Raw genomic sequence first — 25,684 nt, 5'->3', positions numbered from 1 at the left:
GGATAAACAAACAGAGGATTGGCGCACATGTCGTAAACACTGATATATTCTACCAGTTCTTTCACTTCCTTTACGGTTGTGGTTATAAATCTGTCCCTCCATCTCTTGATTCCGGGTTGCACTTCTGGGCATGTGAAAGAGTCACTCACAGTCTCTTGGATTATATTATCTCCCAAACATTTCTTTCATGACTATCTTTCTTGGGCGGTGCTGGGGTCATTTTGGTCAAGTGTTGGTCTGCATGGTTCAGAACTGCTGCAAGCTAATGAGTTCAACACCAACAGCAATCAGGAGTTACATTTGGCTCCGAAAACCACCTGAAGCCACATCAAAATACCAGTCTGACATTCACAATATACATCTTGGAAACGTGTGTAAAAAGTATATTATGAAATCATAAGAGGACATGTGTTATGCTGACGACACACTGCTCTCCTTCCAAGTTTCCCTCCACTGCCTCCTCTCTCATCCCTGACGGTCTGCCGGCTATTCAGGCATGGTGTGCTGCCAATAATCTCTGCCTTAATGCCAGTAAGACTGAGCTCCTTCCATTTGGGACCCATGCTCCCTCCTTCCCTCTGGCCACCCTCTATGGGCCCCCCTCCCCTCACCCTCTTTTGAGGCAAAAAACCTCAGTGTCGCCTTCAATTCCTCTCTCTCCTGCTCTCCTCACATCGGGGACCTTGCCAAGAAGGCCCGCTATCAGCCCCACCTCCTCAGAGGCATCCTCCCTTTCCTTTCCTTCCCTCAGAAACTCAGTGTCTCCAGATCTCTGGCCCTCTCTAGGCTGGACTACTGCAACAGCCTCTTCCTCAATCTTCCTTTATCCTCCCTTCTACTAATCCAGAATAGGAAGGACTGCAAGACTTATTCTTGGCCTCAAGCCCAGGGACCGAATCTCTCCAGCACTAAAATCTCTCCACTGGCTCCTGGTTGCTGCTAGGATCAAGTTCAAGACGCTCTGCATTATCCACAAGACTGTCTGGGGGCTGGGACCCTGCTACATCCAACTCTCTCCACCTAAATACCTCCCTGCTAGAGCCCTTCAGTCCTCTGGCTCAAACTATCTGTGGATCAGACGCTTCTCTAAGCAGAGTGTGGGGGGTAGATCTTTCACCTCCGCAGAAGCCTCCCTCTGGAATTGCATCTTTGCCCCTCTCATGCTCGAGCAGGATCTCCTTAAGTTCCGGAAACTCAAAACCCTTCTTTTCTCCCCCCGCCTCTTCACTCTCTCCTCTCGCCCTGCACTCTCCCTCCCACCCTAGCACTTTGCGTTTTGGGCAAACCGGCACTCCCCCTCTCTTCCTCGCAACTTCTTGCTACTGTAGGATCCGAATGTCACAAGGCCTAGTAGGGCCGTTATTGTCTTTCTCCCTCGTCCCCCCTCTTTTTTGTCTTGTGGCGCCTTCAAAACACCATTTGTTGTTTCGGCACCTTAAAAATGTCCAATAAATAAAATGTAAAGCATGATGGGTCTCAGCTACTTAACATAAAACGACAGCAGGGAGATCAAAGTGGTAGCAGCAGAGATAAAAAATGTTGTGGCAGTAAAGAGACAGCAGTGATTAATGAAATAAACATGTAGAGATGTGCTGTGGAAAAGATAGTTCATTACTAAATGAGAGTTAGAAGTACTAAAAGGAAATACATGTGCAGGGGAAATAAAAAGCATGCAAATATGAATTAACGTAAAAGAAATGTTAAGGAACGTGGCAAGAGACCACTTGAAATCAACAAACAGTCTACAAGAGAACGAAAGACAGCAATGAGGCAGTAGAAAGAACTTTTCGTTTTTATTTGTCTGAATGATACATTTGACCAAATTTGGCCTGTACAACTTGACCGAATAAAAACGTACACATTGGCTAATACATACTGAACATGTGGAGCGGGGGGGTCCCCCGCTCGTATGATCGGTATGTATTAGTCTTGGGGGGGGGTTGCAGGGGTTTCCCCTGCTTCTGCAATATTGTAGGCGGGGGACAGAAAAAAAGAGAAAAAAAAGGGCCCACGTTTGAGGGACAGATCGGATGCCGCAGGGCTGCAGTCAACCAGGCAGCGAGCGAACAGGTAAGTAGGGGATTTAGGGATGGGGGTTTGGTGCGAGTGCATTTGATCCTCTTAGAAAAAAAAACAGCCTGCATGCGATCAGTTCTAACAGTTTGCCGCAATCAGTTCTCAGACGGACAAACCACCTAAACCAAAAGAAGTTTTTATGGCACATGCATTTTGGGTGAATGCCACAGTTTGAAAAAAATAAAAGCAAGTTCTAAAAACTTTCAAGCTTTTCAGAGTGGCTACTCTACATGTGCATTTCTCACTTTACAAAAGTACCGTTCATTTCAATCTCTGTATTTATTTTATTCATCAGGTGATGCAATTTTTTCTTTTTTTTTTTTTAGGCATTCACTAATCGTTCACCATCCTGAAAACTCATTCCCGAGACTTCAATTGCTCCAGCGTCACGATAAGTAACTCTTGGTCAGAGAAAATAGTCGACACCCATGAGCTACTTCCAGCTCCTGCTTCAGGAATTCCAATTTCGACCCATGTTCTTGCTGCTTGGATTCTTGCCTCTCTGGATTTGACTTTTGGACTTTATTTCTTCAAAAACTCCTGGTACTCCAGAGGGTTACCGTGTCTTAAAATTACAGAAACCCCCGCAACCCCTGGACCCAATATACCATTGCGGGGGACACCCCTGCAACTCCCGCTCCCCTTAAATGGTATAATGGGGTACACCTTTACCGGGTCAAACCACATCGTGATTTTCTTCATCGGTGACATTTCTGCTGCGACTTTATTACCTGATACCCTCCAGAGCTCCTACTGACCATGTACTTTGGAGCCTTCATCTTCCTTTCCGCCATTAGAACTTTGTCATCTTGCCGCTCAGTCCAGGTCTTTCATTTGTGGTTTCTTTTCCCCGTTTGGGGAATGGGTTGCCCGACTTAAAGACATTTGCATTCCACTTCCCTTATATTCACATGATTTTATAAATAAGAGTGGGACTAAGTGAGGGAGGTGGATATCACACTCAGATTAACAGTGCCTACACTCATCCTTTTTTTCTTTTCAGCTCCAAGGTGGTCCGTTTAGGCACCCTCTACCCTTCCAGCATCGTCCTTCTCCCAGGCGGTTTCTTTAGGTCTGTGTGGTGGGTTGGGGGATAAGGTCTGTCAGCTTCCAGGAGCGTATTACTCGGAGTGCAACAAACACAAAGTTAAAAAAGCAGACAATCATGCAGAAAAATTAACAAAAAAAAAAAAAGAGAAACTGAGCAAGATAGGGCTTTGGTGAGCCAGAATGCGTCCAAAGCTCTGCACTAGTCGAGATTTTTGCAGAGGCAGAAAAAAAGAGCACTTCCAATGCAAATTGGCCAAAGGACAGTCGTGCCACTTGGATACCAGATTGAGTTCCAATCGCCACCAATCCATCAGGCATACTGGTGATGATGACATCAAGGAGCAAGAGACTGGCAATGGGCTTGGTATGTCTGGCGTTGCTGGAAAAGAAAGCAATAATGAGAGTTACCAGCAACAAAAATCCACAGGGGTTGTATTTCATAGTACTAATAGTACCAAACCCATTGGGGAAAGTTCAGATTTATGCTAGATTTCAAAAGGCACAGAAGATTTTCATATACAAAATGAAATGAATTAAAAATGCAAACCTTGTCAAAGAAACTGCAGTTCACTCACAAGGGAGATTGCCTGGCGCTGATAAACTTACAAGATACATACTACCATGTGCCCATCAGGTCACAGGATCAGAAGTTCCTCAGATTTGCAATCCAAGAGGGGGCACTACCAGTTCAAAGTATTATTGTTTGGTCCGAGGATAGCCCCCACAGCCATTACAAAGCTCTTGGCTCCAGTGGTGAAATACCTACAGCTGCAGAGCATACAGATCTTCCCCTACCTCGACAACTGTTAAGTTAGGGTGAAGATGTCTGCTCAAGTACAGAAGATTTGCCAGTGTTTGGGGGTGGGGGGGGGATCCCTACCTCTCTTGTTCCCTCCCAGCCCCTCTGCACAGCCTTGGCCTCTCATTTTACTACTAAAACTCAGGACATCCTGTCCACCCTCTCTTCCTTTACTGCCTCTTCCTCCTACTCTACCACTGCTGGCTCGTCTGAGGCCATCTCTCCTCCTCCTTTCCACCGTTCACCCCCGACAATGTTTTTAGACAAGTCCAATCTATGAAAGCCTCATCAAAGCAGGTTCTCCCCTGCTCATCCAGAACCATTAAGGATGACATTGACAACCTTGCTCCAGCCTTGGCCGATTTCTGCAATCACTCCTTTGCTACTAGAAATGTCCCATCCGCTTAAGCACGCTCTTGTGCACCCCCTTCTAAAGAAGCCCTCGTCTAATCCTTCCTCTCCAGCTAACTATCGCCCGATCTCCCTCACTCCTTTCCTGGGCACACACTTGAAAAGCTGGCCATCTCCCTGCTTAATCTACATACTCAATCTGTTGGTTGCCTCCATGAACACCAGTCTGGCTTCAGAGCTGCCAGAAGCACAGAGACTGCTCTCCTGAACACCTGTGAAGACTTGCTCTCTAATCTTGACTCTAAGCTCCCCTTTGTCCTCATTATCCTCCATCTATCCTGTGCTTTTGACACAGTCAACCACGCCATCCTGCTCAATCGCCTCCGCGACAACCTTGGTATTACTGATCAGGCCCTGGCCTGGTTCACCTCCTTTCTCACCGACCGACTGACCCACTTAGGTAAAAACTGGGGTCTTCCCTCTGATCTATCTCTCTCTCTACTTGTGGTGTTCCCCAAGGATCTAACCTCTCTTCCTGGCTCTTCAACCACTACCTGGCACCGCTTGGCCACTGCATTGCTACTTTCTGCTCCAATTTTCAATGTTATGCGGATGACACTCCGCTCTCTTTCAGGCTCCCCTCAGCCACCTCTGCTCTCTCACACCGCACTGTCTGGCCGCAATTCAGGAATGGTGTGCCACCAATGATCTCTGCCTTAATGCCAGTAAGACGGAGACCCTCCTCATTGGGACACCCGCTCCCTCCTTTCCCCTCTCTCTGGCCACCGACTCTGGGCCTTCTTCCTGCTCCTTCCTGTGTGACCAAGGACCTTGGTGTCATCTTCGACTCCACCCTCTCCTTCTCTCTTCACATCTCTGACGTCTCTAAAAAGTCAAACTATCAGCAGCACCTCCTCAGAGGTATTCTTCCTTTCCTCACTTTCCCCCAGAAGCTTGCCATCTCCAGAGCACTGGTCCCCTCTAGGCTAGACTATTCCATAGCCTCTTTTTAAATCTTCCTGCCTCTACTTCGACCTTTACAACTTATCTAGAACAGGACTGCAAGATTTGTCCTTGGCCTCAAGCCCAGAGATCGCGGTTACCAGTCAATTGGTCGAAAACATTTGGTCGACAGGACAATTGGTCGACACCATTTGGTCGAATGCCAAATGGTCGAATTTTTTTTTTTTACCCCTTTTTTTTGGGGGGGGGGGCCCCCCAACCCCCTTTTTTTCTTTTTTTTTCTTTCCCCACACGAAAACACACAAAAAATATATATAAATTAAAAAAAAAAAATTCGACCATTTGGCATTCGACCAAATTGCAGTCGACCAATTGACAGGACACCCAGAGATCGCATCTCTCAGGCTCTGACATCTCTTCACTGGCTCCCCGTGGCTGCAAGGATCAAGTTCAAGACCCTCTGCATCATCCACAAGGCTTTCTGGGGCCTGGGACCAATCTACCTACAACTTTCAGTTCCAAAACATCTTCCTGCTTGAGCTCTTCGCTCATCCACCTCCAAATCTCTGAGGGTCAGATGCGTCTACAAGCAGACAGTTGGGGGCAGATCCATCTCCTCTGCTGGGACCTCCCTCTGGAACAGCCTCCCTGCCTCTCTCAAACTTGATCAGAACCACCTCCAGTTCCGGAAGCAACTCAAGACCTTCCTTTTCAATTCCACCTTCTCTCTTCCTCTCCCCTGCTCATGCACCAGACTGCTCTGTGCACTAGCCACCCTCTGAACTTAGGCCCAGGGCCCTGTATGTCCAGTTGCCCTTGCACTGCCTCAGGCTCCCCAGCACTTAAGGGTCTGTATCTGCAACCCTACAGTGCCTTCTCTCTGCACTTATGAGCCACCCACTGGCTGCACTTGAGTTACCTGCACTTCCCTCTTCCCCTATCCCTGGCACTTCTTTGCTTCCCTCTTCCCCCTCACTTGCACAATCTCAATGGCACATGGTATAGTAAGATTGTTATTTTATCCTCCCTTTGTTTCCCCCTCCTTGTCTTGTCACACCTAGAAACACTTGTGTACAGGCTCATTATAAATGCCATATCATAACACTTGTACAGTCATTGGGTACCATAATTTCAGGTGTTTGAGGCTTTGGGTCCTATTTCCCAAGTGTTATATAACAAGCTCAGGTGACGATTGCAGGAAGCAAACCTTGCGAGGGTAAGATTTGTTTTATATGACCGCAATTACCACATTTGCCCGATGCATAAGCTGGGTGGGCAAGATAGGGGAGAGGGTTCATCGGGAAAGGTGGAATTCAGTGGAAGATGTTCAATCCTCAATCTGAAGGGAACTGTGGTGGAAGGGAAAGGCCTATAGTATTTTAGCCTTGGTTAAAGAATCATGCAGTCATTGTCAGTATGGACTATGCATTACAATAGCATACATGAATTGTCAACAGGATAGAGGAGGGGCAGGGGGAGGTCCAGGAAACTAAGCCTTCTGGCATTTGGGTTTAGGCAGAGGCCTTCCTGCCTTCCCTTTAGGCATTTCACATCACAGGCATGAAGAATGTGGTAGCAGTCAACTTGAGCAGAGTCTACGCAAGCACACAAGAAATAAAACTGGACCCAGAACTCTTCCTAGATATTTGCAGGTTTGGGGGGCTGCAGTGAGACCGTTCACATCCCTCTTCAAGGCTCAATCACATTCTTTCAAGGTTCTGGAATATGGAAACAGGATGCGCTTTCCTTCTGCTGGCCTCAGGGACTGATTTGTGCTTTACCTCCAATAGGATGGATTCCCAAGATATGGAGGAAAATGGGTATTGAAAGGTCATCCAAGCGGTTTCCTTTTGGCCCATGAGGGGATGGTGCCCCGTTCTATTTGAAATGGCAGCGACACCATTGTGGGCGATTCCAAGATTTCCCCCTTCAGCTCTGAAATCTGCAGGGGTTCAATCAAGAATGTGGGTGATTCAATGATTGGTATGGTGACAGAGGACGAAGCTGCTGAAGTTAGGCATTTCCGGCCATGTTGCCACCTCCTTGCAGTTATCCAGGAGGCTGGCTACCCTGAAATCGTATGAGAAACACTGGGCTCAATTTGTGCACTGGTCTGAGGGGGGGGTACATTTTAGCTCTGGAATGTGATGCTCCAGAAGTCCTACAATTTCAGTATACAAAGGTCTGGCAGTGTCGGCTCTCAGAGCCTGATGGGCAGCAATTGGAAGGAGTAAGAGGGGTGAATAGATAGTTGACAGATGTACAAAGGTGCTCCTCTATGGGCCGCCACCTAGTTGTCACGTAGCTGCAAGTGGCTCCTTTTGACCCATTGTTAGGACAGAATTTCCTCTGCTGAGTTCTTCCTACACTGTTGCTGTATTCCTTGGGTTTTAGACTTTATTTTTCTTCCCAGCCAGCCTTGAACTAAAGTCTGAGAGGGAGTCCGTTATCGTGGGCTCTGCCATTAAAGTCCTCATGACTCCCAAGGCATGAGCAACCAAAGGTTACCCAAAGTGTCCCAGAGTGGGCAACTCCTCTCGGTCAGTGATGTGGCTAGACTGGTGGTATCTTTTTGCTCAGTTGGAAACCATTTTATCCAGCTGGGTCCTTTTCAAACCACTCCCATTTCACAAAATGAAGGTTGCTTTGTTTAGCCGAAAGACTTGAGGGGGGGGTCACATGACTATCCCTTGTACCTCGGAGTGTTGGAGTGTAGGTGGCATCTTTAGCCACTAGATGAGTATCCCAAGACCGGGGTCATAAGGATCACCTTTCTTTGGGTACAAGAGCCCTTCTCAGTGCTCGGGTGCGTTTGAAGTGATGGCCAGTCATTGGCTGATAACCTCTTGGTTGCTGTGTTCACGCACTGTCTCCAAAAGTGGATAAAAGTAAACCACCTTACCAACTCAGTGGGTCTACTGCTCGAACACTGTGCCTGCTCTCCTTGAAGGCCTGCTGCTAGAGGAAGGACTGAAGCTCAGCACCAGCATCCTTTGCTGCTCCATTGAATCACATGCAGAAGTGCTGCCTCTCAAGAAGTCCAAAAGTAACAGACTGCGGTATTCTTTTCCCCTGATCCAGTGGGGACACCAGGATACAGCTCCTGCTCAAAGGTCTCACATCTCAGAAGCGCCTTAACGTGCCTGCATCACAAGATCCAGAAGTGGGAGACCCTGCACTGCCAGGACCCAGAGAACTTACTGCGCTGTTTGTCCCAGAGTTATCTCAACCCAGGATATCATGGTTCCATCACCCACATCTGAGAAGCTCCAATGGCCCGTACTGCCCTTTATCCTGCAACTGCACTGTCAAACTCGCCTCCACATCCTCCTTTCATGGCCGACTCCTTTGCAGTGTGACTTTACAAGCACATTTTCAATAATCATCCTTCCCTTGGGCCTTCTCAAGACAAGATGACCCAAGCCGCAGAAGCTCAATCCTGTACCAAAGGACTAAGGAACACTGCATCATCCACTACATCCAACCACAGCTTCTTCACCCTTCAGCTCCTCTGGTTTAGACCCTCAGCCCAGGAACCACTGAATCTCAAATAATCATCCTTCCCTAGGAAAGGTATTTTACTTACCTGGGATTGCATTTTGCATTCTTGGAAATGCTCTTTATCAAACTTTTAAGAACTCTTTGAAACTATTTCTGCTTACCTATTTCAACATTGAATTTATGTTAGGAAGATACTGTTAGTGTAGTGCTTTATCTCTTGCCTTTTCTTATATCCAGATACTTTTATAAAAATATGATGTGGATATTGTCTTAGTATTTGTGAAAAGTGTGTACTGTATTGATTGATTGATTGATTGATTGATTGATATAGCGCTTTATACCAAGGCGCTGTACAGTGGAACAACAAAATAACAACAACATTTAACAATGAGAGCAGAATTTACATAATGAATCATGTCATGATGCCTACCCCCGGAGCGCCAGGCCAGGCCCAGCACCCCCGGGAGCAGGCATCATGCCCCTGGGTAAAAGCGCAGCGGCCCCTTATAGGGGTTCTTTGGACTCTGTCCTGGCGCCTTTGGCGCCAGGCTCATGTTGGACATCAGTCCTGGCGCCATAGGCGCCAGGCTCAGAAAGGAAAGTGTTTGGTGCACTTACCTGATGCAGACCATGCTGCATACTCACCTGATGCAGACCATGCTGCATGAAGACCCAAACCAAATGAGGCTTAGGAGGGACTATTTTACTGAAGGGACTATTTTGTTACTTGGGTGGGGCTGTGGAAGAATACTTACCTAGGACTTCTTCCAAGGCTATTTAAGCCACACCCGGACAGCCACACGTGCTTCGCGTTGTTCTGCATCCCAGCAGCTGAACGCTCACCGTGTCTGCTCCTGCACCTGGACTCCAGCCACGCCCGCCTCGAACTTGGAACACCTGTAAGGAAAGAAGAAAAGAGAAAGGTGAAAACCAAGAACTTATTCAAACTTCTTACCTGCATCCGGAATCTTCACGCCAGCATTCTTGAAGAAAGACTTCCATTTAAAAGCATTGCGTTGCTCGCTGCAGCGCCGCGCTTCACTCACCTGTCCTCGAGACATCTCCCAGCTCCATCGCGGCTGTCAGCACCGGTAGCCACATCTCTGCACCTAGGGGACAGAAGAAGAGACAAAAAGGTGAGCAGAGGGAACACAGGAGGAAAGCCGAATTTTCTGCCATAATACTTACCGGCTTTTCTTGGTGAACCATTCCACATTTCGGGTCGGCACCGCTTCGTTGGCAGACACCGCACCCCGGCCCCTCTGGGGAAAGGACAAAAGACATTACTGGGGAATTATAAAGATATTTAGAGGGGTCGCCCTCATCACTAACTCACCTGATTTTACCATCGGCAATTTAACCCCTCAACGCATCGCCTTCGTTCTGCACCTGAAATAAAGGACAGATCACAGGCTAGGAAGACAACATAAAAAGAGGCTCACACTTGAACTTTTGAATCTTCATACTTACGGCGTATCGCTCAGAAAAGTCAAGTCGATTTTGCCAGCGCCATTCTGAAAACCAGTGAAGTAACTGAACGAACGCGCGCCCCTGTACCAGAAGCAGGATGCAGAGTTCATCCTACCAAACCATAAGGTGAGCTTAAACCAGGGGTTTTGGAGGAAGTCAGAGAAGAACGAAGGGGGAACGGGGGGAGCAAGCACACTATTCTGCAGACAGTTAATCCCCTTGCTCATCTGCAGAAGGATATTCCTACGGGCCAGACAAGCAAGATTTGGGGGTCCTGTTCAATCGGTGGTCCGAGTTCTGCGCATCATGCTTGAAGAGGCCACAGCAACCCAGACTAGACCAGCGCCTCCGTGGGAGCCAGGTGAGCGTTACAATCATTCAACAAAACAGTGCAAAGAGCAATTAACTTAGGTGGGGGGGGTGGAAAGGGGAGAGGGAAGAGGTGGGGGGGAGTAGAAGATGGACAGGGCGAGGGAGAATGGAAGGGGAAAAGAGGAGTAGGAGAGGGGGGAGAGGAATCAGATGAGGGTAAGAAGAGGGGTTGTGGGGGGAAGTGAAGAGGGCGGGAGGAGAAATTTTCAAGGAGGAGAATGGAGGAGGAGGGATTTAGGGGAAGTGCGAAATGAGGTGAAGGTTGTGGTAGAGCGGATCGTTAGAGGGAGCGAGTTCCAATGCAGGGGTGCAAGGAGTTGGAATGAGCGGAAACGGGAGGAAGCGCAAGGGGAAGGAGGAACAGTGAGAAGGAAATGGTCAACGGAGTGAAGGGAGAGTAGAAGGAGAGGAGGGAGGAGAGATAAGGAGGAGCAAGACCATGGAGGGATTTGAAGACAAGGCAAAGAAAGTAGAACTTAACTTGTGAGTGGAAAGGTAGCCAGCCAAGGTGAGAGAGCGAGGAAGAGATGGAGTCACGGGAGGTAAGGAGACAAAGGGTATGGACAGCAGAGTGGTATATGGATTTTAGAGGGGTAAGCTGAGATGTGGGAAGTCCAAAGATTAGAGAGGAGCAGTAGAAGAGGCAGGAAAAGATGAGAGAGGAAATTAGGAGTTTGGTGGCATGGAATGTGAGGGAGGGACGGATTTTGCGTATATTGTAGAGGTGGTATCGGCAGGAGCGGGAGGTGAGTGAAATGTGTTGAGAAGGTGAGAGAGGAGTCAAAGAGAACGCCTAGATTACCAGCTTGGGGGGAGATAGGGAGATTGGAGGGAGGAAAGTAAATGAAAGGAGGAGGGGAGGGAGGGGAAGTGTAACGCTCACCTGATTCTCGCAGAGGCGCCGGTCTTGACTGGGTGACTACCGTATCTCCAAAGGTGATGTGTAGCACCCGGTTGGCTCTTGGGCTGGACCTCTGTGCACTGTATGCCTGACGTGTAGAGTAAGATGTCTGCAGATAGAAAATATGGGGTTAATGAACTGGGGTTATTGGGGTGTCCCTATCTCTTTCCTCTTCTCCTCTCCTGTAGACCCCCAAAGGTTAACGCTCTCACCTTAGGTAAGTGAATGCCAAGCTCTCCATCTGCCTCGGGGCAGGGTGCTGTAACCAGTTTCTTCACTGGATAGGTAGCGCAGGCCTCTTGACTTCAGAGGACTGCTGTCCGTCGTTTACTGCACGAACGGTAAGTTTCGAGTCATTCAAATGTCTTTAAAGTCTTTAGTAATGATGTCTCTTGTTATGCAGGGTTCCGGCGATGGCGGATGACGGGCTGAAGTGAGTTGAAGATGGAGCCCGTGTGATGAATAGAAGCGCCTGGAAGCACGTAAGTAAGCGCTTGTTGCCTGCTTCACGATGCGCTCTAACTGTCTTTTTATTTTGCAGGTACGAGTTCGGAGCGGCTGCAGGGTGCCGGAATACCCACTGGATTAGATGTGGAAAGGAGTAATGGCACGTGAGTATTAAAAGTTCCCCAATGTCTTTAAACGCACCTTGTTTTGTCTTTCAGATGCGGGATGCAGCGCCGAAGGCCTCCGGAGCGTGCAAAGAGTTGGTAAGCTTTTGTCTTTCAGATGCCGGAATGCAGTGTGAAGACCCCCGGAGCGCACGAAGAGTAGGTAAGCCTTTGCCTTTCAGATGCCGGAATGCTAACCTGTTCTTTCTTGTCTTTATAGGTGTTGCTGAAGACTGGATTCAGGATGGTAAGCCTTTTTCCTTAGGCCCAGGACCGGATTGCAGAAGACACGATGAGCGTTCTGCTGCAGAGGTTGCAGAATAACGCAAAGCAAGATTCATCCACCGGGTGTGGTTTAAATAGCCTCCTGTAGTGCTTCGGTGTCTCCTTCCACAGCCACGCCTAGGTAAGAAAAGAGTTCCTGCTTTCCAGAAGAGTTCCAGTGTTCTGAATCTAGGGAGTGGCTCCAGCCCCACCCAACAGGAAAAGTAGTTCCAAACAGAAGGGGATCAGAGGCTCAACTGGCAGGCAAGTAAGCAGCATGGTCTGCTGCAGGTAAGTCCACCCAAGCATTATGAGCCCGGCGCTTCCAGCGCTGGGACTGGGCATATTTATGAGCCTGGTGCCACTGGCGCCAGGACTGGGTCCAAAAGGTCCCAATTGGGACTGGTTGGCACTCGGAACCTGGGTTATGGATCTGCTTCCAAGGGAGTTGGGAAAACCCTGACCTTTTGGAAGCAGAGATCATGACAGGAAGAGAGTTAGAGGGGAAGAAAAGGACTTCGGTTTTATCGGTGTTGAGAGAGAAAGCGGGAGGACATCCAGTTCTTGATAGCAGTGCGACAGGAGGAGAGTTTAAGGTGGAGGTCAGGCGAGACGGAGAAGGCGGAGAAAGAAAGAGTTGAGTATCGTCAGCATAAAAGCTGTGAGAAATGCCAAATGAAGAGATGACAGGAGCAATAAGAGAGGTGTAAAGAGAGAAAAGGAAAGGACCAAGTACAGAGCCTTGCGGAACACCGGAGTTAAGAGGGAAGGAAGGAGAGGACTGGCCTCCCCATGATACAGCAAAGGAATGGGAGGAGAGGTAGGAGGATAGCCATTTTAGAACAGGGCCGTAAAACCCAAAGGAGGAAAGAGTATGAAGCAGGAGTGGGTGATCGACAGTGTCAAACGCTGCGGAGAGATCAAGTAGAATAAGGATAGAGGATTGCTTAGCATGTCGAGCAGAGAGGAGTGAGTTAAGGATAGAGGTGAGAGCAGTTTCAGTGGAATGTTTGGGACGGAAGCCAGATTGGAAGGGAGGAAGGAGAGAGGAAGAAGTAACAAAGGAAGCGAGTTGAGAGTAGGCAAGGCGCTCAAGAATCTTAGAGAGGAAAGGTAGAAGAGAAATAGGTCTGTAGTTAGCAGTGAGCAGTGGATCAGCAGAGGGCTTCTTTAGAATAGGAATAATCGTTGCATGTTTGAACGAAGAGGGAAAGATTGATGAGGAGAGGCAAGAGTTGAAGAAGGTGGTAAGGCAAGAGTTGAAGAAGGTGGTAAGGCAAGAGAGGGTAGATCTTGGGGATAAGAACGGAGGGGAAGAGGGTCAGAGGGGGCAGACGTGGGGTGGCCTTTGGAAAGAAGGGAGGAGGCTTCAGAAGGAGAGAAGATGGACATAGTAGACGAGGGAGAAGAGGGGGAGTCAGAAAGGGAGTACATTTTTTGCCGGAGAGTGAGGATTTTGGAGGAGAAGAAGTTGGAAAAGTCAGAAGGAGAGAGAGTGTGGAATTGGTTGAGGGATCAGGCGTAGGAGGAGAGAGAAGACAGGAGAGAGTTTGGAAAATCCGACGAGGGTGGGAGGCTCGAGACTGGAGAAGGTTAGAGTAGTAGGAGGATTTGGCTGCTGCAAGACAGGAAGTGCATGGTAAGAAAAGTAAGAGGTTTGATTAGATAGCGAGGGAGATTTGAGCCAGTATCTCTCTAACCGCCGGAGAAGGAACCGCATAGAAGAGAGATGAGAGGTAAGCCAGGGTTGAGAAGGCTTCTGAGAAGGACGAAAGAGAGAAAGAGTTGATCTAGGGTAGTGGAGATGGAAGAGGATAGGGAAGAGAGAGCATCATCTGCAGAGAGCAGAGCAAAATCATGGGGAGATGGAAGAGAAGCTGAACAGGTGTCAGAAAAGAGGGTAGCATCGAAATCCCGAAGGTCACGACACGAGTAAATTGGAGGGGGGGGGGGGATTAGCAGTAGTGGAGTGTGAGAGAGGGGATAGGGAGAATGTGAGTAAGGCATGGTCTGAGAGATAAACAGGAAGAGAAGAGACCGGGGAGGAGGCATATGAGGAATTGAAGATGAGGTCACGAGAGGAGCCAGAGGAGTGAGTGGGGGAAGAGGGAGAGGAGGTAGGAGTCTAGGATGGAAAGGGGGGGGAGATTGAGGGGGAGGAGGAAGATGGATATTAAAGTCACCAAGTACAGTAAGAGGGGGAGGGGGAGGGAGAGATAAGTGAGAGGAGGTGATCAAGGTCTTCATAGAAGGAAGAGAGGGCCAGGGGGGGCGATAAATGATCAGGAAGGGGATAGGGTGAGGAGAGGAGAAAGACTTGTACAGGAATTCAAAGGAAGGGAAAGAGGGGAGAGTTGGAGAGGAAGAGGAGGAGATATATTTGGGATGGTACAGGAGACCAACGCCTCCACCACGGCCAGAGGGGTGGGGGTGTGGATGAAGGAGGAAGAAGAGGTTGTCAAGGAGGCGGGGACAGAGGTGTTGTGAGGGGGAATCCAGGTTTCAGTAAGACAGAGGAAATGAAGGTTGAGGCGAAAGAATAAATCAAGGGTAGCTGCAGTTTTATTACAGATGGATCTGGCGTTCCAGAGAGCAGTGTTCAAGAGGGCAGAGTGGTTGGTAGTGGGGGGGTAGAGAAGGTTAGGGCTGTTAGTGAAGGAAGGAGGGTTACTGGAGGGGTAGGGGTGATGATGGTGAAGAGGATTGGGCATCTGGACTAGGAGGAGAGAGGAGAGAAGGAGGGAAAGGGGAAGGTGGAAGGGTGCAGGGGGGGGAAGAGTGAGGCAGAAGGTTTTGTGGAGGATCGCATACCAATGGATGTGGAGAAGGACAAGTAGAGAAGAGCTGCAGTTGTAGGAATTAGGAATGTGTGAGGTAGAGATCAGTGTGAAAGTTACAGAAGGGGGGCGGTGGGCACTGTAGGAGTAGAAGGGGGAGTGGAAAATGACAGGAGGGGGTTACTTGGAATACAAGTTGGAGTAGTCCATGCACAGGATGGTGCTAAAGGTGGGCTTGGGTTCAGTGATGAGGAGAGGTAGCTCGGAAGGAGCTGAAAGCGTCAGAGGGATCAGGCACTAGAGACTGCAGATGGAGGTGTCTAGGTGCTTGAGGCAGGAAAATGGGGTGGAAATATTGGGCTGGTCCCAGGTGGTAGCGGGACCAGTGTTGAGAGATGACCTGCAGGAACCGCTAGAGTCAGAGGGAGTAGGTACTCGCAGATGGGGTTGGAGGAGACCAAGCACGTTGTTGAGCGAACCTTCAAGCGGGCCAGACCGTTGCAAGTGGCACCAGGGTAGTATGGAGGAATCCCAAGCTGATCCGACCCACAGGGACTGCAGGTTCACCGATTGATAAGGTGGATTAAGCTGGAAGCAGCGTTCAGTCGACAGTACCTCTACCTCACAGTACATCACAGTGCCGGGTGAACCGAGGACTGTGGGAGCAGAGGTGGAGCAGGAGAATGAGGCAGGCTGGAACCACGCTTGTGCGAGAAGGGGTGACAGAGGGCAAGAAGAAAATGGTTGGATTCGGGGCGTTGTGAGATGGCAATGAAGGGGAGGGATCAGGTGGTTAATGGAGGCGCCTCGAAGCTGGCGCGGGGGCACACAGTCACCTCGTTTCTGACCAGGCACAGGAAGGGTGAGATGCAGATGGCGGTTTCCGGAGGTCCAATTCCGATTATACGGTTGGCCGCAGGCTCATCTGGACCCCATGTGTAGCAGAAGGGGCTCCGGAGGCAGCATGGAGTGAAGAGACGGCTGTAGATTCACCTGGACCCCGTGTGTTGCATAAGGGGCTCCGGAGGCAGCATGGAGAGAAGAGGCAGCTGTGGATTCGCCGGGCCCCGTGTGTTGCAGAGGGGGTTCGAACCCTGTGTGTTGCAGAGGTGGCTGCAGATTCCCTCAAATCCCATGTGTTGCAGAGGGGGCTCTGGAGGCAGCGTGGAGAGAAGAGGCGGCTGCGGATTCACCCAGACCCCGAGTGTTGCAGAGGGGCTCCGGGGGCAGGATGGAGTGATGAGGCAGCTGTAGACTCACCCGGACCCCATGTATTGAGGAAGGGGCTCCGGGGGCAGCGAGGAGAGATGGGGCTTCAGAAGGAACCACCCGGACTCCGCTCCAGACCAATGCCGACCCACCCAGGCCCCGGCTGGTGAAGAGAGGGCTCCAGGGGCTGAGATGAGGCCCCAAGAGGTCCCAATGGCGGCTCCACGGATGGGTGCAGTCTGATGCAGAGTCACCCAGGCTCTGGCTGGTGAAGAGAGGGCTCCAGGGGCCGAGATGAGGCCCCAAGAGGTCTGGATGGTGGCTCCACGGACAGGTGTAGACCGACGCTGACCCACCCAGGCTCCGGCTGGCGAAGAGAGGGCTCCAGGGGCTGAGACGAGGCCCCAGGAGGTCCTGATGGCGGCTCCACGGACGGGCGCAGATTCACTCGGATCCCATAAAATGAGGAAGGGGCTCCAGAGGCCGCGCGAAGTCCAGCAAAAAAGGTGCCTGGTGTGGAGGTTCCGGGAGTTGGAGCTGGCGCCAGGCGTGTCACGGCAGGAGGGGAGAACTGCCGTTCTGGATGTCCGTAGGGCGGGAAGGATTTCGCAGCACCGGCCGATGGCAGAGCAGGAGAAGGCCACACCAAGACTCGACTCAGAGCACACAAGGCGAATCCGAATTCCGCTGGAAATGCCGTCGGAGGAGCCCCAGTAGGTAAGGAACTGGAACAGAGGAAGGAGAGGGTTAGAATTGCTGTTTAAATTGTTTTAATTTTGTAATGATTCAGCCTGAGTGAAGGAGACGCTGGCTCATGCAGCCATGCTCACGCGCTCCCTAGTGGTAGATTGACCTGGTTGTGTCTTTCACACACACATCACTCCACCTCCTGAGAGTTAGGCATTGGCTTCTCTGCCATGCAGCCACTCAAAGAGCCTGGTGAGCTCACATTTTTCACTTGTACCGAAGTCAGAAGATCTACCTCAAGTCACTAACCACAGAGCTAAAGGGAAATCTTGTAACCAGCCATAAAATAGCCTTTTTAATAGCCACTTCATATGCCCATCGGCTAGGTGACATTTAGGCATCACTGTGTAAACCTCCTTTCTAGTCAGTACATCCAGATGCAGTGGTTGTTAGGAGACACTGCATTCATCCCTAACTGTCAAAATATTTCATAAATCCCAGGAGGTCATATTTCCATCATTTCTTCAGAATCCTTTTTCTCCAAAGGAGGCCTTGAGTATCCAAATTGCATAGAACATATTCGACTTACAATCAATTGGTGACATGTGGGCTGTGAAGCTCAGAAAGGAAAGGATCTGTAGTATCTATTAGCTGATGGACCTGAACAGTAACATCAATGGCATATTCAGCATATGGTTACACTTTATTGTCTCAGTTGCAGGGCAGTTCCACCAGAGGCATGGCAACACGATGGGCATACACTCAGGGTGTGTCTCTGCAGGAGATTTGACGAGCAGCTCTAAGCATATTCATCAAGCAGTAAGGCTGGGCCATATATCGAGTTTGAGATAGATTTTCAAATTCGATGTAGGATGAGACAATGTCATTAAAATTGAGATATATACATACATTATTACATATGCTACAATTTCTTATTTACATTTTGATATTTACACAGCTGTGTGCATTCTCTAACAGAAAGAAGAGCACTTCATTTTCACTTTACTTTGATCAATGTCTTATAAATAAAAGGTGTTTGTAGCCTCTCACATATAATTGGCAGTTGAGCATTTAACCCACAAAATATCAAGCTATATATTGTAAAAAGCCATGTTAGGTTACATGTTCATATTTTATGCTAAATCTCCATCGCCTGTGAGACCCCAGCACTTTTTGCTGAACTGGTGGATTATTTGTCTATGTTCCTGAGTGAGTGGTAATTATTTTCCCACTCACCCTTTCCTTTACTCTTTTTCATGTAGGTCACTTTTGTGACTCTCCCAACTTTATTTTGGGAATTTTAGTTTCCTGTAACTTTTTGGGCATCTGCAGTTTCGTATTGCAGAACACAGCACTTCCTGTGCAGTGTTGCTGGTGTTCCCCTTGGTCTCCCCTTTCTATTTTCTCTTGGGTTTCTTGTGTGAACTACTGTTCCCAAGGGTAGAAAGATAATTGTTATCCTGTCTACAATACCCATTATGAGATCAGTACATCCCACATTATGTGCAGTGGTGAGGCAATAAATAATATCCCCTTTCGCAGTGTTGCTGTAACTTTTCCGTTACCATTACTTACCTTGCAGAACACATACTCTCAAGGGTAGCGAGATACTACCATGAAAAAGGATATCAACTTCCACCAGAATGTTGTCATTAGGGACCACAAGGATTTACCAATATCTAATGTGCCCGTAGGGACATGTGCTTCGTCCGCAATACTCTGGAGGTCTTTAATAGCATGCCACACTGAAGGTGAGGTGTCGGGTATGAATGAAGAACATTTTGTTCCAATAATTTGGCAAACCCCACCTTTCTCTGCCAAAATTATATTGAGTTCTACTCTGTTTTCTAATGCTACAAGGGGCACAGCTTTAGACTCAACAGTGATATTAGCAAGGACATCTGAGGTTTCACTTATAGTGACTTCTAGCAGTTGTGACAGTCTGTGTATATCTCTGGAGTTAACAGAAGGACCATACCAGGGAATTATTGCTCTAAGGATATCTCCCATTACCGGAGGTCAGTATCATTCTGTGTTGTTGCGAGAGGAAACCAAGGGCTCTCTTTTACGGTGATCGCAGGCAGCACACACCCCATGTGGCACCGCCTTGCCCAGTTAGAAGGTAACCAAGAATAAATATTGGTAGCACAAACAAAAGATAAAATATACCGATTCCTTTACATAGAGAGGGCTTCTGCACACCTTGGCCGGTAGGTGCAATGTATAGCTACAGTTCAAGGCAAAGCCCATTTCCTTTGTACCATTGCTGGAGATGCACACACTACCCAAGACAATTTTGTTCCTTATATGGTGAGTTGGTGCATGGGCAGGCAGATGAGAGGCTCGATTGCTGTATGATTACACATTCATAAGGAAGGACCATTCCTGCCATTCTCTAGGGAACAGGTCCATTAGTGGGAAGGTTCCATTAGGCACAATGATGCCCTCAAAACAAACTTATTTTTAGGAGATGTTGATAAAGAGACTGATATGGGATCCCTGGCGAGTTGAGCTTGGTGCTATTTTAGCGAATATGCTAAAGAAAGGGGGGCCTCCCCTAGCCACAGCTATACGTAGTGCATAACATGAGGTGGAGAATGATAAAGTTGCTGCAATGGGAGGCCTTCGCCAGCACAGGCTGGGTAATCCAGACAGATAAAACAGTTGCTTCTATTGATGATTTCATGTGTGTTATGTAACAGTGAAACAAAAGTATTCTTCTCTATAATCCTTTCCCTAAAATACGGCTGGATCTGACATAGGGTGGCATTTGAAACACTGATTTATGTACCAAACAAGGATGATGCTACATAATATTCCAGTAATAACCACCCACCTAACACACAATCAATCCCAACAGTACTGCATATACGAACCCCTTGGAACAATACAATTTTCAATGTTTTTCTCTGACAGAAGCATAGAGATGCCAGTCCCTCTATGGGGTGAAGTAGACATACACTCATGATTTGGCATCGCTTGTGTATGGAGCAAAAAGAAATCCCAACAAGGCAGGTTTCACAGAGCTTCATTGCTCTTTGGAGTGTCTCTCTGTGCTACTGCACCCCTAAGTAGTCCATTAAAGTTGCCAGTCTTGACTGCCTGGCAGTTGTCCCTTGCGGAAAGGGATTCCTTACAGTTTCCTTGGTCGTAGATTGTACCTTGGCCACTCTACTGTTCCAGCAACGTCTTTGGGGTTAGCGGCAACAATGCGAGTGGCAAATGTCTCAGCAGAAAGGGTGCTTCCAGCACCGGACACACCAGGCAATGGTGTGGGCAACAGAAAAGATGGTGCTCGCTTTATATGTAAAGCGTGGGCCCAATGTTTGCGGCCATGACATTTCACAGCCATCTGAGTGGCGAGCAATACCTCCACTGGCCCTTTCCACCTGTGCTGCAGTCCTGATGCTCGCTGACTGAAAGTTCTTTGTAAAGAGCCAATCACCTACCTGGATGCCATGTCCTGGCCCCTTCATTGGTGTTGGTAGACAAACAGCAACCTGTTTGCGGAGAATGGACAGATTTTTAGTTAACTCTTTACAGTAGTCAATTAACAGCGAATATGGCACATTTTTCAGTATCTTTGGATTTGGCACGCCCCATACATTAGCTTAGTGGCCCATGACTACTTTGTACAGAGACATTTCAACACTTGAGTGGATAATAGTTCTCAAGTAGAATAATGCTAGTGGGAGTGCATCTGCCCATCCTAAAGCACTGCTAGCACAATTTCGGATAGTTTATTCTTCAAAGATGAATTTATCTCCACCAATCCTGCTACTTGTGGATTATAGATTGCATGGAATTTCTGCTGTATGCCTAATGCTTTACACACCAATTCCATTGTGGTATTAACAAATTGAACGCAATTGACGCTCCAGACAGTGTGAGGGAGTCCAAATTGGGGTACATACTCTTTTTGTTTTCTTTTTTTTTCCCTCACAGTTCAAGGGTGTTTATTGACTTCAATTGGGTTTGGAAAACACCCATCTAATCCTAAATCTAAAGATGGGAGCAAGCTACGACCATCAAATAATAATGACACAGTCCTAGTTCAGTCCTTCAAAATAAAAGGGCCTATACGAATAAACCTATTGCCAATCTTTTTTTTAAATTATCTTTATTGGTATTTTCGTACAACAATAACAACCAACCATCAAAATGACCTTTATCATATAAACTTCCTTCATAATGTTCCCCTTATAACACCCCACAAACCACTCTCCCCCCCCCCCAACTGCATGAGTCTTATTCTACTTATATTACTGTTCTATGCACCGTCCCCGGTTCAATCCAATGCATCTAGGGTTACGCCGTCCCTCTCATTTTGACTGAACAATGTCACTGTCGGGGCAATCCATTGGAGAATGTCTGTTCCCAGTTCCTGTTTCTGTTCCCCTAGTGCTTTTTCCGTTTCTGCCGTTGTCAATTTTTTCAGATCTTCCCACCATCTATCTATACTGGGCTCCATAGTGGCTTTCGAATGCATGGCTATGCTGCGCTTGGCTAATATGTAAATTACATTTTTAATCTTAACAAGGGACTTCTACTTCGTGCTTTTCTTAAATAGGCCCAGCATACAAGCCTCCGGGGATTGAATATCCAAATGAATACCCGAATACCCCTTGGGCTACTTTGCTTGCCACTCTTCCAAAAGCCCTGCACCACCCCACATTCCCAAAACATATGCATCAATCCCACATTCTCTTCATTATACTTGGGACATGCTGGCCTACTCGCCCCCTTAAATTTCGCTATTGCAGCAGGTGTTCGGTACGCCCTTTGTGTGATGTCAAGTTGAATTAGCTGTAGCCTGGCGTTTCTCAAGACCTTTTTGTGATATAGGACTATACCTTGCCATTCTTTGTCCTCAAGCGTTCTCCCCAGTTCTTCCTCCCATCTTCGGTTACATTTTAGTTGAGCTCTCTAGGTGCGATCATTCAATACCCCATAGATTCTGGAAAAGGCGTGTGTCCCCTCAGCAGTGTTTAAAAGTGTTTCTGTATCTTCTCACTATAGTCTCCTCCATGACGACGGGCCACCTCCCCTTTATTGTACTTATAGTCCTGTGTAGCAGGAACTGCCCTTCGTGTATATTCGTGCCTCTCAGTTCTGAGAAATTCAGCAACCCGTTTTCGCCTCTCAAATCTATCGTCGCAATCCTGTTGGCCTTCCAATGTACCCTTACTTTATTTCTATGTCCGTGCACATCCGCTATTACCACAGCCAAGGGTGTCGGTGGCAATATCAGGTCTCCTAATCCCACGATTCTGCAGGTCCTGCTCCATATCTGTATTTCTACTTTTACTAAATAGGGGTGGCTATACTGTTCCATCACGGGAGTCCAGATTAGGTCTCTGAGAAATAGTGTTTTTAAAGCTGGTTGTAGCTGAATCGTATCCTCGGTAGGGTCATCTGCCATCCATTGCACTACGTACTATAGCTGGCACTCTAGTAAGTATAATTCAAAATTCAGGATCTTCAATCCTCCCTAAGTGCAGGGCCTTTGTAAAACATGGAGTGCACTCGCAATCTAACCCCCCCCCTGCCACACAAAGCCCCTGCTCGCTTTGTCCAGTTCCATGAAGAATTTTGGGGAATATTGTATGGGACATTTCTAAAGCAATGTATAAGTCTCAGCAATGCCCCCATTTTCAACAGCACCGCTCTCCCCGCCATGGACAGGGGCAGCTTGCTCCAAAACTCCAGTAATTTGACCAAGCCCTTCTGAGCTCGAACTGTGCTAGTTTTGTTTTCTCACTTAGGATCATGATGTATGTTTAGCCCTCGATATTTGAGAGTGTCCTTATTTCAAGTTAAGGGCAGAAGCGGCAGTTCTGCTTCCCCAAAAGTCGCCATTCCCACCAGCGGGACTAGACATGACTTGCCCTTATTTATTCGGATCCTGTCAGTGTACCAAAGTTGTCCAGTACCTCCAGCACGTACTGCAGGTTCACCTCTGGGTTACTCGGGTAAAGCAACATATCATCTGCGCACATTCACACTATGTGCCGCACCCCATCTATTTCTATGCCAGCATCACTATATTCATGTTTTAGAAATGCTGAAATGGGTTCCGCTGCTACTTCCCCTTGTTAGCACACATTTAGATAGAATTGTGAACATTAGCCTGCGCTGGACCCATACAGATTTGTGAATGATAGCAAGTACCACATTTAGATATAATTGTCAACATTAGCCTGCGCTGGACCCATACCGATTTGTGAATGATAGCAAGTACCACATTTAGATATAATTGTCAACATTAGCCTGCGCCGATCCCAGACAGAATTATGAATGATATCAAGTACCACATTTAGTTAGAATTGTGAACATTAGCCTACGTCACATATAGACAGGATTATGAATGTTGCCCAGTGCCACATCCAGATAGAATAGCGAATATTAGCCATTGCCACATCTAGACTGCATTGGGGATATTACTAATGCCACATTTAGATAGAATTGTGAATGCTAGCTTCCTTCGCATCTAGACAAGATTTTGAATTTGTGCCAGTGCCACATCTGGATACAATTGTGAATATTGGCGTATGTCATATATAGACATTATTGTGAATATTAGCCAGTGCCGGATTTAGATAGAAATGCAGAGCTATCCTAGAAAGAACGTGGAAATTTAGCACATATATCACTTCTAGAAAGTGAGGCCAATAACCAACCCACTAACAATTTTGCCCCTCTGCATACACCTCTCAAACTCTAACCAAACCACACAAACTTCACTACACCGCAACAACAAAAACCACAGTTTCGCACAACAGCACACAACGGCTACCGGCCCTAGGAAAGCACCCCCACGCTCAGCGAAGTGTGAACCGAACTGAAGCTGCCAACAGCACATCACTGCTCTCTTGTACCTCTCCTGCTCGTTCCCACTAACTTGACCCCCCACCCCCTTTCCTTTTCAGATCCGCCAGAGCACCAGGGGACCACTCTGGTGGCGATAGTGCGTGGTACAAATATCTTAACATTAACATAAGTATAGCATTGGGACAGCGGGCACCCCTGCCTCGTCCCTTTTTGCAGATATCACTTAACAGAAAACGTGGAACCAGTTCGGACCCTAGCCATAGGTTGAGAGTAAGATTAATTTCACCCATTTCATGTAGTTCGGGCCCTATTCCCATTGTAACTGTGGTAGCATATAAACAGTCCCAGTGTACACAGTCAAATGCCTTGGTAGCATCTAGTGAGGCCACAGCGCTTTGCTCAATCCTATCTCTCGTTCTCTGGAGGACATAATGCAATTGCCTCAGATTCCTCGCAGTACCATTCCCAGGAACATATACCGTCTGATCTTGATTGACTAAGGTTGGTATTACTGTCCTAAGCCTGTTTGCAAGGAGTGCCATTAGTATCTTACTATCCCGATTTAGTAAAGACAAAAAGGTCTATAAGAACTATGATCGGTTTCCTCCTTGTTTGGTTTAAGGGGTGGGATTATCACTCCCTCACGCATACTTTCAGGGAGGATCCCCGATCATATGCTTCATTAAATACCCTGGACAGTGGTGGTGCCAGCGTCTCTACATAGGACTTATAGAACTCTTGGTGCTTTGCCTGTGGGTAATGATCTAATGGTGGCCACTACTTCCTCAGCAGTTATGAGCTCCTTCAGCACCTTTCTTTGTTGTTCCTCTAGTCTTGACCGAGTAATAAGGTTAAACACGTCTTGTAACTCCTCCCCCCTCTCTAGGCGTGGATCAGTGTATAACTCCCTATACTATTCTGCAAATAACTTTATTTATGCCTACTTGTTTTGTTTACCTCCCCCCGGTCTGCGTTTAGGATGGAATGTATCGATGACCTCAAATTCCTATTTTTATATAGCCAGGCTAACATTTGCCCTACTTTATCTCCTTGCGCGTGGCGTCTCTCCAGGTATCTTGAGTAACTAAACGTACCCAGCCTATCCCATTGTGTTATACACGCCTGCCTTAATCTGATTTCTTCCTCATGTTCCTCTCGAGCGTCGCCCCGCCGTTCCAGTTCAAATACATTTACTTTATGTATCCTGCAAGTCTTTAGTGATGGCTTTATGCACCCCACCTGCTGTGCCCATCATCCCTCCTCTAATCACCACTTTATATGTTTCCCAAACTGTACCCACATAATTTTACAGTACCTTAATTTACTTCCATGAAATCAACTATGCGTTTTCTTATTTGTATTTGTTTATTTATATTGCGCAGCCTGCCCAAGGGCATCAGGGCGCATGTTTAGAAATGTGGTTACAAGGAAGTGTTACAAATGGCAGTTACAGATTACAGTGTATATATATATATACACATACATACATATACACACACACACACACACACACACACACAGAGACACATACACAGACACATTTACAATGAGGATGTCAATCAGATACAGTATATACAGAAGTAAACAAAAAAAAGGGAGCAGCATTACAGAGTGGTGGCAAGAGCATCGTCTTGATCGTGTAGCCATTGTTTTGTTCCGTTTTTGAGGGAGAGGACATTCCTGAGATCATTGGGTAGGCAGTTCCAGAGCTTCGCCGCCAGGACTGGGAAACTCGAGCCTCTGGCTGTCTGAAGCTTGAAGCTGGGAATGATGAGGGTGTGCGCTTGTGCAGATCTCAAAGGTCTGCATGCTGTGTGTTGAG

General features: G+C 47.7%; 1 long non-coding RNA gene across 2 annotated transcripts in view; it reads right to left on the bottom strand.

Annotated features, from left to right (window-relative positions):
• Positions 1-1,769: 1,769 nt before the first annotated feature.
• The window catches only part of LOC138516176 (uncharacterized), a 95,512-nt gene continuing 71,597 nt past the window's right edge, over positions 1,770-25,684 (bottom strand). For both annotated transcript variants that reach the window (XR_011282244.1, XR_011282245.1), the window contains 2 exons: positions 20,481-20,531; positions 1,770-3,505 (listed from right to left, as the gene is read on the bottom strand). This is a non-coding gene — a long non-coding RNA (uncharacterized lncRNA). The remainder of the gene's footprint in view (positions 3,506-20,480; positions 20,532-25,684) is intronic.

Source organism: Ambystoma mexicanum, chromosome 6q (assembly GCF_040938575.1).
Source record: "Ambystoma mexicanum isolate Mex_15411 chromosome 6q, UKY_AmexF1_1, whole genome shotgun sequence".
Taxonomy (NCBI): Eukaryota; Metazoa; Chordata; class Amphibia; order Caudata; family Ambystomatidae; genus Ambystoma; species Ambystoma mexicanum.
Note: the sequence above shows the minus strand (reverse complement) of the source record. Positions and strands in the feature narration are given on the sequence as shown.